We start from the raw sequence: 15,354 nt of genomic DNA on the forward strand, positions 1-15,354 counted from the left end.
TATAGAAAACTTTGATAAATTTGGATTACGTTAAAGTTAAGAACTTCCTCATCAAAAGGCATGAAGAAAAAGACAAGCCACTAACTGGGAGAAGACACTTGCAGTACAGGGCTACAGTACAGAGCTAGCAGTATTATAGAGTTGCATAATACAGCTGCTACCACCTCGAGTTTGCAATGTATAAGTGTTAAGATTTAAAAAAAAGGAATAACTTCTGGGCTTCCCTGGTGGTGCAGCGGTTAAGAATCCACCTACCAATGCAGGGGACACAGGTTCGAGCCCTGGTCCAAGAAGATCCCACGTGCTGCGGAGCAACTAAAAGCCCATGCACCACAACTGCTGAGCCCATGTGCCACAACTACGGAAGCCCATGCACCTAGAGCCCATGCTCCACAACAAGAGAAGCCACTGCAACGAGAAGCCCGAGCACCACAGGGAAGAGTAGCCCCCGCTCTCCACAACTAGAGAAAGCCCGTGCACAGCAATGAAGACCCAATGCAGCCAAAAATAAATTAATTAATTAAATTATTTTTTTTAAGGAATAATTTCCTAATGGTGTGATTACTGTTAGAATATAGGTATGAACAAAGTGGTATAGGAACATAAAGAAGGGAGCATTAATTTTGCCCAGGAGATTTTGAAATGCTTTGTAAACTCAGACATGACTTATAGGCTGAGAATCAAAGGTTGAACAGGGGCTCCCTGGGAGAAGGGTGTTGGGGAGCAGACCAGGCATAGGAAAGTTCATATAAAAAAAGCATAAAGATGAAGAATATAGTAAAAGACATAAAGACATTTAAATTAAAATGGAAAATTTTAAACCACAGAGAGAGAAAATATATTAAAAACTTAATGTGGTTACTCTAATTGGACGTTAACTGTAACTACGAAATTGTTACCAGCAGGCTAGTAGCTAACCCTGAGGAATGGGAATGGGGGAGGTGCGGCTGGAGTACTTTCAGTTTATACTGTACCCTTTTGTAATATTTGAATATTTTACAGTGAATGTATGTATAACTTTTATAATTAAAATTTAATTGTTTAAAATTTTTTCATTTTTAATTTAGCAGGTTTCCAGTTCAACATGGTATGTTTAGTATACCCATTTAAATCCATGCCTGCCTAAAATCCCATGGAAATGACAGGAAAGGAATAAAAAAGGCATAAACCCCAAAAGAAACAAGAAAGGAGACAACAGCAGATAGAAAAAATTTAAAAATATATGTGGGAAACTCCAAAGCAGATAGGCGAGTGAGGCGCTTTTAAACAAGCTAGTGCCTGAGCCCCAGCCCCAGAAATTCTGATTTTGGAGTCTGGGCCTCTGTAATTCTTAGAAAGTTGCCTTGGTGATTTTAATGGGCAGTTTAGTGGAAAGGCTCTGTCAAGAAGGCAGTTCACATAGTGAAAGGTGGGTAGATTGAGAGCAGTGTAGAGTTCTAGCCCCCGCAGAATCACCTGGAAAGTTTTAACAATCCTCCTGGGACACACCCTGGAGCTCTTAAATCCATTTTCCAGGGACAGAACCCAGATAGAAGGATTTTGCAGAGCTCCCCAGAGGATTTCCATGCACAGCCAAGGTTAAACACTACTGATTCACAGAATCTTGTCTGAACTGTGTGACTTAAAGCAAGTTTTCTCCCTTAGCAGAGCTTTCATTTTCGTCTTAATAAAATGGTGGTTTCCTTCTTGATAAAAGATATGAACTATAATCTGTCCTACTTACCTCAGAGGTTCTTGTGAGAATCAAGTGAGATGGTGTTTGTGCTTTGGAAACTGAATAGTGCTGTACAGATGTGTCCCATCACACTTAGAAGAACATACAAACTCTTTACCCAACCCTCCCTTCTGCCCATGGCTGTTACCACTCCCTCTGTCTCTAGCCTTTGTTTCCCACCCATCTCCCCCAGCTCACACCACTCTAGTCACACCAGCTTCCTTTTTATTCCTCAACCTGCCAATCTGCCTGCTCCCTTGAGACCCTTACACTTGCTGTTCCCCCAAAGGTCTGCTCTGTCACAGCAATCTGTTCTCTCTTTCATCGTCACCCCTCCAGAGAGGCCATCCCTGATCACCCTTATCTAACAACCACCACCCCTCCACATTCCCTGAGACACATTCTATCCCCTTACACTGCTTTATTTATTAAAGTACTCATCAATACTAAAAATTATATCATTCATTTGTTTAAGATGGCTTTTATCTGTCTCCCCCACTAGAATATAAGCTCCACGAGAGCATGGATTTAGATCCATGGTGCCTAGAACAGTGCCTGCCACACAGTAGGTGGTAAGGATATAATGGTGAATAAAACGGGCAAGGTCCTTGCCCTCACAGAGTGTCATTTGCCTGAGGTGGAGAAAGAGGAGACAGACAATAGACATGCAAAGAAATAACAGGATAGTTGCATGATGTAATAAACTCTGTGAAGGAAGGAAGCAGGGGGTTATGGTAAAGAGTAACTGGACAGAGGCCATTGATTGTGTCTTTGGAGAGAGTAGTCACACAAGGCCTCTTTGAGGAAGGTGCACCCGAATGGATGAGGACATCAGCCATGCGGAAGATGAGGAAGCATGTTCCAAGCAGGGGGAACAGCAAGCCCAGGGGTAGGAAAGAGCTTGGTAGGTTTGAGGAACAGGAAGGAACCCAGTGTGACTGAGCAGAGAGAATAGTGTAGGAGGAAGTAGGAGAAGCAAGCAGGGGCCTTTGGAGGTCAGTTGGATTTTAGTTTGGATTTTAGTCCAAGTGCACTAGGAAGCCATTGAAGGGTTTTAAATTGAGAGGGGACATGACCAGCGAAGCTAAACAGAAAATGCACTGAGCAACCAAAGCCATTAAGGAAAGCAACTAACTCATTCCAGAACCTGCCAGAGTCCCGGTTACATTTCTGGGACAGCAAGGCCTGGGTTTGGTACATTGAGTATTTAGAATGCTGTCCAAGAGAGGTTTTCATTCAGGGTGCTCTGTGGCTTATCCCAGAGGTGGACCATCTGGGAGAAAGCATCACACAGCCAACCAGAGGAAAAGCAAGAGAAACCAAAGTACAAAGTTCTTCCTTAAGGCAACAAGAAAAAAGCATGGCAGAGGAAGTAATAAGGGAACTGTGTCCTAGGCAGGGGGAGAAGGCTTAGGGCCTGTGGTAAAGGAAGCAGGAAAGCTGCATTGGCTCCCAGCAGCATCCCAAAGGGGAGCAATGCCCCACAGGAGTCCATCCACAGAAGCAGCAGCAGAAGGAAGCATGGGCTAGAGGCCCGAAGCTGGTGTTAGCACCTGCCCAGGACAGAATGTTCCAGTAGGACAAAGGAAGTCAACTCAGACCCAGGACCAGAAGGTCAGGATCCAGCTACCCCAGAGGGCAGTTTAGCGTTTGCCAGAGGATTGGCAGCCCAATCCATATGCCAATCCATGTACATCTGTGTAGTAGAGTGGAAGGGCAGAAACCTGCTTGGCCTGCCCCATGAGGTGGTCAGACGGGCCTGGACTTGATGGAAGCCTAAAGGGATTTTTTTTTTAGTATCTGGGGGGAAGTAAATCAAGATGAGTAATCTGGAATTAATTTCCAACCTGGGGGCTGGAGTGATATTGAGAATAGGGATTTCTTATCTGCCTCTGACTGACTGAGAAATCCCAAAAAGACACATCACCCAGGCCCTTCAGGCATTTTTTGTTTTCCAAATTTATTGAAATCTAATTGACATACCCTTCAATTTTCTTATCTGTCATAAGTGAAAAGAAAAACTCCTTGTGAAAAATAGCTGATATATCTCAGTAAGGGTAAAAAAAAAAACATATAAATTCTTAACCAGAATTGCAAATCTATTTACCGGAATATATATACATATATATTTCCCATATATATTTATATATTTGAATAAATATTATATATACATATATATGCTATCATTTATCAAGCACTCATTGCCAGATGCTAGTCTAAGTGCTTTAAGTATGTACGTTTTCTCATATAATCCTCATGCTATATGAGATACATATCACTATTATCCCCATTTTATAGTTGAACAAACTAAGGAACAGAGAGTTAAGCAACTTGTTCAAGGTCATGCCGAAGGGCAGAGCTGGGCTTCCAACCCATGAGTCTAACTCCAGAGCCCACACTCTGGAATGGGCAGCCCACTATGATCACAGATGTATTTAGAGAGGGAATCATTTGAGGCAAATGTCTGGGACCAAAGTAAAATACACCCTGAGGTCTTTGAGCAGTTTTAACAGGAAATAAGCAAGCTGGCTCAGCAGTAATCCTTTATTACCAACGATTAATTGACCACAGTTCTCAAATTGAGAGGCATGATGGACTGGGAGCTAGGGAGCTGGGTTCCAGTCCTGCCTATGCTACTAATTAGCAGCTGACCTTGGACCTGTCATTTTACATCCCTGGGATTCAGGATCCTCTTTTGTATAGTAAAGGAATTCTGTGGGCAGAACTCTAAGGACTCTTCCATTGTTCACATTCCACGATTCTTTGGGTCTGTAAGCACTGTCCTACCCCTAGAGACTGACACGGAGGGCAGGCTTGAGTAAGCCCCTGTGCTGAATATCCTCTGTATCCTCCCCGAGGTCAACTCTCACCCTTCTCTGCCCTGCTCCATGCCCAGGAGGCTGACCAGTACAGGCTGCATCCCTGAGACTCCCCTGCCCTCTGTCTTCTAGTTGAGCTTGGCCAGTGGTAAGCGTGAGTAGGAGGCAGAGAGGCCAAAGAAGAGAGAGACCCCGATGTCTGCACACACACACAGAGCCCCCTTCCGCATGTGCTTCCAGCCTTCCTGTCTGTGTTCTGGCAGTGGCTGGGTTCCTCTCCTGCCACAGCTCCTGTTGGAGCACCTCTGCCCTAGCCCCAGCTCCCACTGGGCTATAGGAGCACCACTCCCACACCACACCCCTTTAGACTTAGGGATAACAATGACTTCCTGCTCTGCTGGTGCCCAGCTGCTTCCCCTTAACGTCCCACACCTCCTCTAAGCAGTCCATCCATTCAGTACTCTGGATTTAAACCCTTGAATGTGCCATCTGTTTCCCGTAGAACCCTGACTGCTGCAGCCCCTGGGAGTGGGGTGGCTTTCTTCCTTGTCATTGCCACCATCTCTCCATGTGTCATAAATCAACACAGGAATCCCAGACCTCCTTTCAGAGTCCTACAGGCATCCTCACCGAGTCAGAGGGCCTAGAAATAGGCACTTTCAGGGTGAGGTGGCAGGATTCCCCAATTCTCCTATGGTGGTGGGAGCATCAGTACCAATGTTCTATTAGCCAAAGTCTATAAAAAACTCTTGGGCTCTTTTGAGAGAGGTGACATGGAGTCAGACAGACCTGCGTTGGAATCCGGGCTCAGACTCACTGGGTTTGAACCCTGGCTCAGCTACTTACAGGCTGTGAGAACTTCCTGTGCCTTAGAATCCTCATCTGTAAATTGAGGAAAATAACATTTGCCTCTCAGCCTTGCTGCAAGGATTGAATATGATCATCTATGCAAAGGTTTTGTACAATGCCTGGCACATTCTAAATAGATGCTCAGTAAATGTTAATTCCCTTTCTCTATTAGGCAACTAGGAGGAAGAGAGGCGAAGCCACGAAAACAATTAGATGGGTTAAAGTGGCTTCTCGAGAAATACCATACCAACTCCTTCAGTTCTCCAATGGGATAGCCAGGGCCTGATATGGCAGTGGACCAAGGCAGGGGAAGGAAAAAAAAAAAAAAAAAAAAAAAAACCCATCGGAAACCAGGCTTTTGTCAAAAAAAAAAAAAAAAAAAAAAAAAAAAACCCAACTGCAGCAAGCAATTAGGGAACAATAGCTAAATACTTTCTATAATTAGAGAGAGAAAGCATCGCAAGTGATCAGAGTGCCTTTGTCTGCACTGACCCTCTTCACCCAAAGAATATCTTGGCTCACATGATATGGAGACTGGGGATCTTTGTGGTTTTTTTAGTTTTCTTGAGAAATTTAATCTCTCGCCACCCTTCTGTTGCCAAGAAGAGAGGAGAGCAGAGCAAGCGAGGACCATCTCATGAGAGAGAAAGGCAATTGGAAATATGACTCATGTCTAGGACTAATTCAATCCTGAAAGAGGAGACGATCTTACAGCTTTGCCTGGGAGTTCCTGACACCCTGGCCCTACCCTGCTCGTGGGGCAGGTGGATGGGTTGGAATTTCTGTAGGAAGAGGAGACAGATGGGTTTTGACATCCACCTAGCCTGCAGGCTCCTTTTGCTAAAATCTGGGGGGCAGCAAGTCCTTACTTTTTTTTTTTAATATTTATTTATTTATTTATTTGGCTGTGCTGGGTCTTAGTTGTGGCATGCAGGATCTAGTTCCCTGACCAGGGAATCGAACCTGGGCCCCCCCCCCCGCGTTGGGAACTTGGAGTCTTAACCACTGGACTACCAGGGAAGTCCCGGGGTGCACAGTTCTTTTTTTTTTTTTTTTTTAATTTATTTATTTATTTTTGGTTACATTGGGTCTTCGTTGCTTCACATGGGCTTTCTCTAGTTGCAGAGAGCAGGGGCTACTCTTCGTTGCGGTGCGGGGGCTTCTCATTGCAGTGGCTTCTCTTGCTGCAGAGCACGGGCTCTAGGCACATGGGCTTCAGTAGCTGTGGCACACAGTCTCAGTAGTTGTGGTGCACAGGCTTAGTTGCTCCGCAGCATGTGGGATCTTTCCAGACCAGGGCTCAAACCCGTGTCCCCAGCATTGGCAGGCAGATTCTTAACCACCGCGCTACCAGGGAAGTCCAAATCCTTACTTTTTTAACAATGGATACTCCAGACAAAAGCAAAGGAGAGGATATTTCCACAAACATTCGTGCTAGAGAATTGATCTCTTCGTCTTGACAGAAGGACCAAGCTGGCTTCTTCAGCCAGAATCTCTATGCCTTCCCAGGCACTGCTATTCTCCCAAGCCCCCAGGGTCTAACCCAAGTCATCCTTTTTTCCTTCATTCTTCTCAACCCCTCATCATGAACTCAGCCTCTTGACACTTCCTTCTATAACCCTTCCCATCTTACTCTTCCTCCCCATTCCTATCACCACAAGCATTGTCAAGCTCCCCACACATCCCATGACTAGACTTCCACAGACTTCCATCCAGTACCCCTTCCTCCAGACTCCTCCCCCTCAAAGACTTTCCATGAAACACCACCTAAGGCACTGCATTCACAGTGCCATTCTGTATACCCAGACTTTCTAAACTATGGTACAAGTGCCCCTGGTGGTAGATAATTTTAGGTGATGTGGTACACACAGTTAGTGTTCTGCCCAGGTCCCCTTGAGCAGGCCAGTATGCCCATCACTCAGCTGCTGTGAATGTTGGCTGCTAACAGCTCACAGCTGCCTCAATCTCCAGAAAATTGATGGGCTGAAGGGAGCTGCCTCACCATGAAATGTCTGGAAGGTTACATCCTCACACATTCCTACATCATGTTTTCAAGAAGCTATCCTGTTTCTTGAATAAGGGGGTGCGACAAACCGTTTCTTTGGCAGAAAACCAGGTCAGTCTAGGAAAATCTAGGACACCTGCAATTCCAGTCTGTGAAAGGCCATGGAGACATAGGTGTCTCCCACTCCCTGCCTGGAAGGAATAGTTATTGGGGGGGTCTACCATGACCCAGGTACCGAGCCACTACTAAGCACCACACCTTGTTTTGAGAATACTGATGTAAATAAGATGATGTCCCTGCCCCACTGAGAAGTCCATAGTTCAGTAGTAGACACAGATTTTTTTTTTAATTTTACAATCAGTTTCAAAAGTGCTATACAGACAAATGTGTAAAGTAATACTGGGTGAGGGGCGAGCTCCTCTGTTCCTGCTACAATGGAGCACAGTGAAGTTCAGGATTCAGCAGCTGAGTTCCAGGGGGGACTCTCTCGCTTACTTGCTGAGAGACCCCAGGCAAGTCACTGATGGTATCTGCTGGCAAAAAAGAGCAATTAAAATGCCCTTTAGAAGCCCAGAAGGATATACACCAACTTCATGGAAATTGGATTATAAAATTGCAGGTGGTTTTTTTTTTCTTCTATTTGCTTTTCTACTTTTAAAATTTTCCAGAGAGAATAAAATCCTTTTGAAATCAGAAAAAAGAGAAACACTAAGTTTTTTTAATGCGGTTCTCAGAAATAAGCTCCAAGGTGCAATCTTTTTTTTTTTTTCCGGTACGCGGGCCTCTCACTGTTGTGGCCTCCCTCTCCCGTTGCGGAGCACAGGCTCCGGACGCACAGGCTCAGCGGCCATGGCTCACGGGCCCAGCTGCTCCGCCGCATGTGGGATCTTCCCGGACCGGGGCACGAACCCGTGTTCCCTGTATCGGCAGGCGGACTCTCAACCACGGCGCCACCAGGGAAGCCTGCACCACTTATTTTTAAAAACTAGAATTAGTGTTTACAAGACAATAAACATTTTCAGGTATTTAATACATACAACCAAACTACTCTCTAGGAAGGTTATCCACTTAATGTCCTACCAATAGTGAGGTAGAATTCTCCTTTGCCCCAAATCTTACTCTTCTGGAAGAATTTAATTTTCCCTATTTAATAAAAAAGTCTAAGTCAAAAGAGCAATTGATAAGTGTATTGGAGCCAGACCTTTGAATCCTATTAACTGTGTGACATGGGGAGAGTTACTTAACATCTGTCGTCCTGGGAAAAGAACAGCACTGGGAGGTCATACCCATTAAATAAGGTCATAAATGTAATGGTATATTATCTGTAAATTCCTAGACACCATGCCTGGCTTGGCAGATGTTAGCTATAACTATCATCATTATCATTATTATTGTTATTACATACTACCTTCCTATAGAATAAAATTCATATTTTTGTAACAGCTGTTTTCCTTTTCATGAAGAGGCCTTTTTACTTGTTCCTGCATTCAAGTCTGTATTTAAGATAGCTTATGGATGAGTTAGGATGCCTTTGGTTGCATCCAAAAAAAAAAGCCCAAGTTAAGTCAATAGAACTGCAGCACCCAGAGGTACGAAGGATTCAGAAGACGTGATCTGACTGTCCTCAATGAATCCCTTGGTTCTGCCCATCTCTGACTGTTGTTTTCAACTCCATACTGATGTCGCTAGAACAAGGCAGCTGTCAAATAAAAGAGACACAACTATATCTACATGCTTCTTTGTTCCCTTCCAGCTGGAAAAAGAAAAAAACCCTGCTCCCTACCCTCCAGTTAGATGTTGAGATGTATACTGATTGAGAAAACTGTTTTTGTTTTATTTAGTTTTCAGTGTGTGTGTGTGTGTAACTTGATAAGCAGATTCTCAAGGTAAAGGGCCAAGATGTAACGCACTATTGAATAAGGAGAACAAGCTGAGAGGACTTGCTGAAACAGGAACAGAATAAGGAGCCCCCAAGCAGACCTACACATATGGTTACTTGCTACCTGACAGAGGCAGCCTGCAGAGCAGTGAGAAAAGAACAGATTTTTTAATAAATGGTGCTGATAAAATTGAGTATCCATGTAGAAAAATATTGAAATTGCACTTGTAACTCACCTCATACACAATAGTCAATTCCAGGTGGAATTGACCTAAGTGTAAAAGGGAACACTATAAAGCTTTGACAAGATAGTACGGGAAAGCATATTAAAGACCTTGAGGGCTTCCCTGGTGGCGCAGTGGTTGAGAGTCCGCCTGCCGATGCAGGGGACATGGGTTCGTGCGCCGGTCTGGGAGGATCCCATCATGCCGCCTAGCGGCTAGGCCCTGTGAGCCCCGGCCGCTGAGCCTGTGCGTCCGGAGCCTGTGCTCCGCAACGGGAGAGGCCACAACAGTGAGAGGCCTGAGTATTGCAAAAAAAAAAAAAAAAAAAGACCTTGAGACAGGGAAGAATTTCTTAAACAAGACACGAAAAGCACTACCATTATAGAAAAGATTCATAAATTTGCTTACTTAAGAATTAAAATTTTCTATTCTTCAAAAGATACCATTGTTAGAGCAAAAAGACAAGCAGAGTAATAGAAAATACTTGCAGTACTACAAAACAGACTCACAGACATAGAGCACAGACTTATTGTTGCCAAGAAGGTGGCGAGGGTGAGGGGATTGAGAGTTTGGGGTCAGCAGATGCAAATTATTATATAGAGAATGGACAAACAGCAAGGTCCTACTGTATAGCACTGGGAACTAGATTCAGTATCCTGTTATAAACCATAATGGAAAAGAATATGAAAAAGAATGTAAATATATGTATAACTGAATCACTTTACTGCACAGCAAAAATTAACACAACATTGTAAATCAACTAGACTTCAATAAAATAAATTTTTAAAAAATACTTGCAATAGACAAAGCACTAGTTTCCGAACCACGTGAAGAATTCTCACAAATCGACGAGAAAAAAACTTATCAACCAGTAAGAAATGGACAAGAAACTTGAGCAGGATCTTCATAAAAGAGTAAATCAAAGACACTCCCCTCATCAGTAAGCATGGAAATGCAAATTAAAATCAACGCCATCGTTACATACCAGATGTAAAATTTTACATGATGAGTATATCAAGTGTTTGAAGTGGGAATGTAAACTGAATCACCAACTTTGGAAAAGAGTTTGGCATTATCTGGAAATAGGAAGATCCACATACCCTGTGACTCTGCAATCTACTCCTAAGTGTGTGCCCAAAGAAACTGATGGGCAAATACCCAAAGTTGCACTATTCATTAATTACACCAAATTGGAAGCAGCTCAAATGTTCATCAACAGGAGAGCAAAGTCTTGGACAAGCTTGCCATTACCCTCTCTAATAAAAATTAATTAATTAATAATAGCTAATCTTTTTATGAGGTATGGTTGAATAATAGCTAATCTTATTGGGCACTTACCATGTGCTAAATACTGTTCTAGGGTTTTTTTTTTTTCCTTGCGTTATGCGGGCCTCTCACTGTTGTGGCCTCTCCCATTTGCGGAGCACAGGCTCCGGACGCGCAGGCTCAGTGGCCTTGGCTCACGGGCCCAGCCGCTCCGCGGCATGTGGGATCTTCCCGAAACGGGGCACGAACCCGCGTCTCCTGCATCGGCAGGCGGACTCTCAAGCACTGCGCCACCAGGGAAGCCCTAGGGTTTTAATATATAAATAATCATTAAAAATGCTAATACAGAATTTACTATGTGCCAGGTACTGTTCTAAATAGGTTTCATATATTTAGTTATTTTATCTTCACACTTAACCTATGAAGGAGTCCCTGTAAGCGGCTATTGGCAAGAAAAAGCTCTTTGCAGGAAAGAGCTCTCTGCAGGAGGCACCCTTTTGTCCTGTCACTAACCTTAAGTCAGGCGCCCCCATGCTCTACTCATCTCTGGCGCTAGCACACCTTTCAAATCTCCTAATCACGCAATACCTTGCCTAACTTGTCGGTTCTTTCCATAGATCAAGGAAGTAGAAATGAGGAATAAGTAATTAACAGATGACCAGATCTCTTCCCCAGCTTCCCCTTCAGTAATCTCACGAATACACTGTGTGAACAAGATAGCATCTAAAGAAATATTACTGGGAGTCGACAAGCCTGCACACAATCCTGCACACAGTGGGAGATGGCTATGAGTCCAGTCCCCTATCTCAGTGATTAACTGAGATTACTTCCCCTTTTCCCTTTAAAAACTTTCATGGCCGAGCAGAATCTTCGGAGGCGGTTTTGTGGGACACTGAGTCCACCATTTCTGCAGATTGCTGGCATTCTGATTAAAAGCACCTTTCCTTTCTACCAACATTTGTCTCTCTCTCTCGAGTGTTGATTTTTCCAGCGGCGAGCAGCTGGACCTGATTCAGTAACAATGCAATTATTATCCTCATTTTTCAAATGAGGAAATTGAGGTCAAGAAGTTAACTAACTTGCTCAATCACACAACCGTTAGTGGTAAAGTTGGGAGTCTGCTTCATGGAGCATAACTAGAAAAGGGTCTAAAGCAGAACCTTAAGAAAAGCCCGCAGATAAGGAGTTAATGCGTAAAGAGAGGTTAAGGAATCTTTTTACAAGATAAGGGGAGAGAGACAAAAGTCCCTTGTGACTTCTATTTATCTCAGAGGGACTGTAAGGAAACTTGGAACAGAGATTTGTTTTAGTATCAGCTTTACTGAGATATAATTCCACATGCCATAAAATTCACCTTCTCAAAGTGTACAATTCAGGGACTTCCCTGGTGGTCCAGTGGTAAAGAATCTGCCTTCCAATGCAGGGGACGCAGGTTCGATCCCTGGTCAGGCAACTAAGATCCCACATGGCGTGGGGCAACTGAACCCGCCTGCCACAAACTACAGAGCCCAGGCGCTCTGGACCCCACGTGCCACAACTACAGAGAAGCCCTCGCCACAACAAAGACCCCACATGCCGCAACAATAAAAAAACATCCTGCATGCCACAACTAAGACCTGACGCAGCCAAAAAATAAAAATAAAAAAATCTGCTAGCAAAATAAAGTAAGACTAATATAGCTATTTAAAAAGAAGTGTACAGGGCTTCCCTGGTGGCGCAGTGGTTGAGAGTCTGCCTGCCGATGCAGGGGACACGGGTTCGTGCCCCGGTCTGGGAAGATCCCACATGCCGCGGAGCGGCTGGGCCCGTGAGCCGCGGCCGCTGAGCCTGCGCGTCGGGAACCTGTGCTCCGCAATGGGAGAGGCCACAGCAGTGAGAGGCCTGCGTACTGCAAAAGAAAAAATAAATAAATAAAAAGAAGTGTACAATTCAGTGGGCTTTATTATATTAACAGAGTTGTACAACCATCACCACTATCTAATGTTAGGACTTTTTTAAGCCTCCAAAAAGAAACCTGTACCAGTAGCAGTCACTTCTCCTTCCCAGTCTCCCCTTCCTGTCCTCCCACCCTGGCCCTAAGCCCCCGGCAACCGCTAATCTACATTCTATACGGATAGGCCTATTCTGGACATTTCATATACGTAGAATCATATAATATCCAGTCTGTTGTGGCTGGCTTCTTTCATTTAGCATAATGTTTTCAAGATTCATGTATGATGTATCACCTATGGGTACTTCATTCCTTCTTATTGCTGAAGAATATTCTATTGTATGAATATATGTAACACATTTTGTTTACCCACTCATCAGTTGATGGACATTTGGGTTGTTTCCACATTTTGGCTATTATGAATAATGTTGTGTACAAGTTTCTGTGTACAAGTTTCAATGTGAACATATATTTTCATTTCTCTTGGGTATACACCTAGGAGTGGAATTTCTGGGTCGTATGGTAACTCTGTATTTAGCATTTTGAGGGACTGCTGGACTGTATTCCAAAGCGACTGCATCATTTTACATTCCCACCAACAATGTATGAGAGTTTCAATTTCTCTACATCCTCTCTGGTACTTGTTGCCTGCCTTTTTTGATTACAGCCATCCTTGTGGGTGTGGAGTGGTATCTTATTGTGGTTTGGAGCAAATTTATCTTTTTTTTTTGACCACACTGCACGGCTTACAGGGTCTCAGTTCTCAGTTCCCTGACCAGGGACTGAACCCAGGCCATGGTGGTGAAAGCCCCGAATCCTAACCACTAGGCCACCAGGGAACTCCCTGGAGCAAATTTCTTGACTATAGGTTGAACTTCACCTTGAATATTCTCTTCCATCCTCAGCTTTCACCCAGCCTTTGCCAAGTCTCTCAGACCCCTCCTAAGAATGGGCTCCCGATGCCCTCAAAAAAAAAAAAAAATTCCCAGTCTACCCACTATGAATAACAGTATTTTTCCTATGGGCTGAGGCTAAGCCTGACCCTGTCCCTGACCATTCAGACAGGTTTCCATTCTCATGTAAAAAGGAGCTAGATTCCTCCTCTCTCCACTTTTCTGGATTCTCCCAGAAATACTCTCACCTCACCTCTGGAGGCTTCTCTTTACTGCCCTGGGAGGAATTTAACTTGCTTTTGTCAGGAACAGCATTTAGGGTGGTTATCTTGTAAGGGGATATAAATTCTACCTGCCACATGAACTAAGATCCTGCATGCACACGGCGTGGCCAAAAAAAAAGAAAAAAAACAGTGCACAACTGCAACCGTGAATGGCCACTGACCCCCTCAGATACAATAGGGAGTGGCGGGGACTGTGGCCCACATTCCCACATTGACAAACTGCCTCCTAGATGATTGCTGCCATGTGAGAATATAGGGCCAGTATTGCCATCTCTACTAGGTTTCCAAAGCTGGAAATACAGATGTTTATTAAAATCTCCCAATTTTTAAATGTCTGCAACTAATTCAAAAGTTTTGAAGCATGTGTGGACCAACAGAACACTTCTGAAGACCAGATTCAGTCCACAAGCCCCAGATCTAGTAACCCCCCGGTCTTTAGGACTCAGACTGTGCAGTATTTAACTCCAAGTCCCCCCAGATTAGCACAGGATCTGGTACAGAGAAAGCACTTGATACGTTTTTGAAGGAAAACACCTGATATTCATTTAGTACTCACTGGACCAAGCACTTATGTACTGTATTATCTCATAGCATCCTCAAAGCTTTATGAGGAAGGTAGACTTGCTAAAGGTTATAAAACTAGGAAGCAAGGGAGGCAGGACTCGAACTCAGGTCTGTCTGACTCCAAATTTTTAGAAAGGTACCCTCTTCCACTTGTGTGCCAGTATGGAACAGTGGTTAAGACCATATTTGGGGGGTTTAAGTCACTTTGCAGATTTGTCACTTTCCATTTGTCGTCTTGGGCAACTTACTTAACATCTCTAAGCCTCCATTTCCCAATCTGTAAAATGGGGATAAATAAGAGTTAACTACTCATAGGGTTGTTGTAAGAGTTAAATGAAATAAATAGATACAGAGGAGCTCATCAAGACACAATAACTATTCTTATTGCCCCCCTATTTTCCCCCTTAGGGTTACTAAATCATAGCCATCCACGCCCACATCAGCTCCTTAGGTACACAAACGCATATTTTAGTGGGATATCTTGTTACAAGACAAGAGAAAAGACAAGGAAGTAGGTGATAGCGTGGCTTCTACGCTCCGCACGCAAGCTGTAGGTAAACTTCTGCGTGACGGGGGCGAGCTGAGCTGGACCAGATATTTGCACTTGACTGGGAGGAAGTGAAAGAAATCAGTTTGCCCCGACCTTCCATAAACGTGCTGACCTGAGGATGCTACAAACAGCCGAGTGGATGAAAGGCTCTTGCTGCTCCAGCCAGGAGTCAGGACTCTGCCTCTGAGGTGGGAGAGCCAACTTCAGAACACTCGTCAAGAAGAGACCTCCCAGCCCCACATAATATCAAACGGCGAAAATCTCCCAGAGATCTCCATCTCAACACCAGCACCCAGCTTCACTCAACGACCAGCAAGCTACAGTGCTGGACAACCTATGCCAACCATATAGCAAAACAGGAACACAACCCCACCCAC

This window comes from Lipotes vexillifer, unplaced genomic scaffold (genome assembly GCF_000442215.2).
Source record: "Lipotes vexillifer unplaced genomic scaffold, Lipotes_vexillifer_v1.1 scaffold542, whole genome shotgun sequence".
Classification (NCBI taxonomy): domain Eukaryota; kingdom Metazoa; phylum Chordata; class Mammalia; order Artiodactyla; family Lipotidae; genus Lipotes; species Lipotes vexillifer.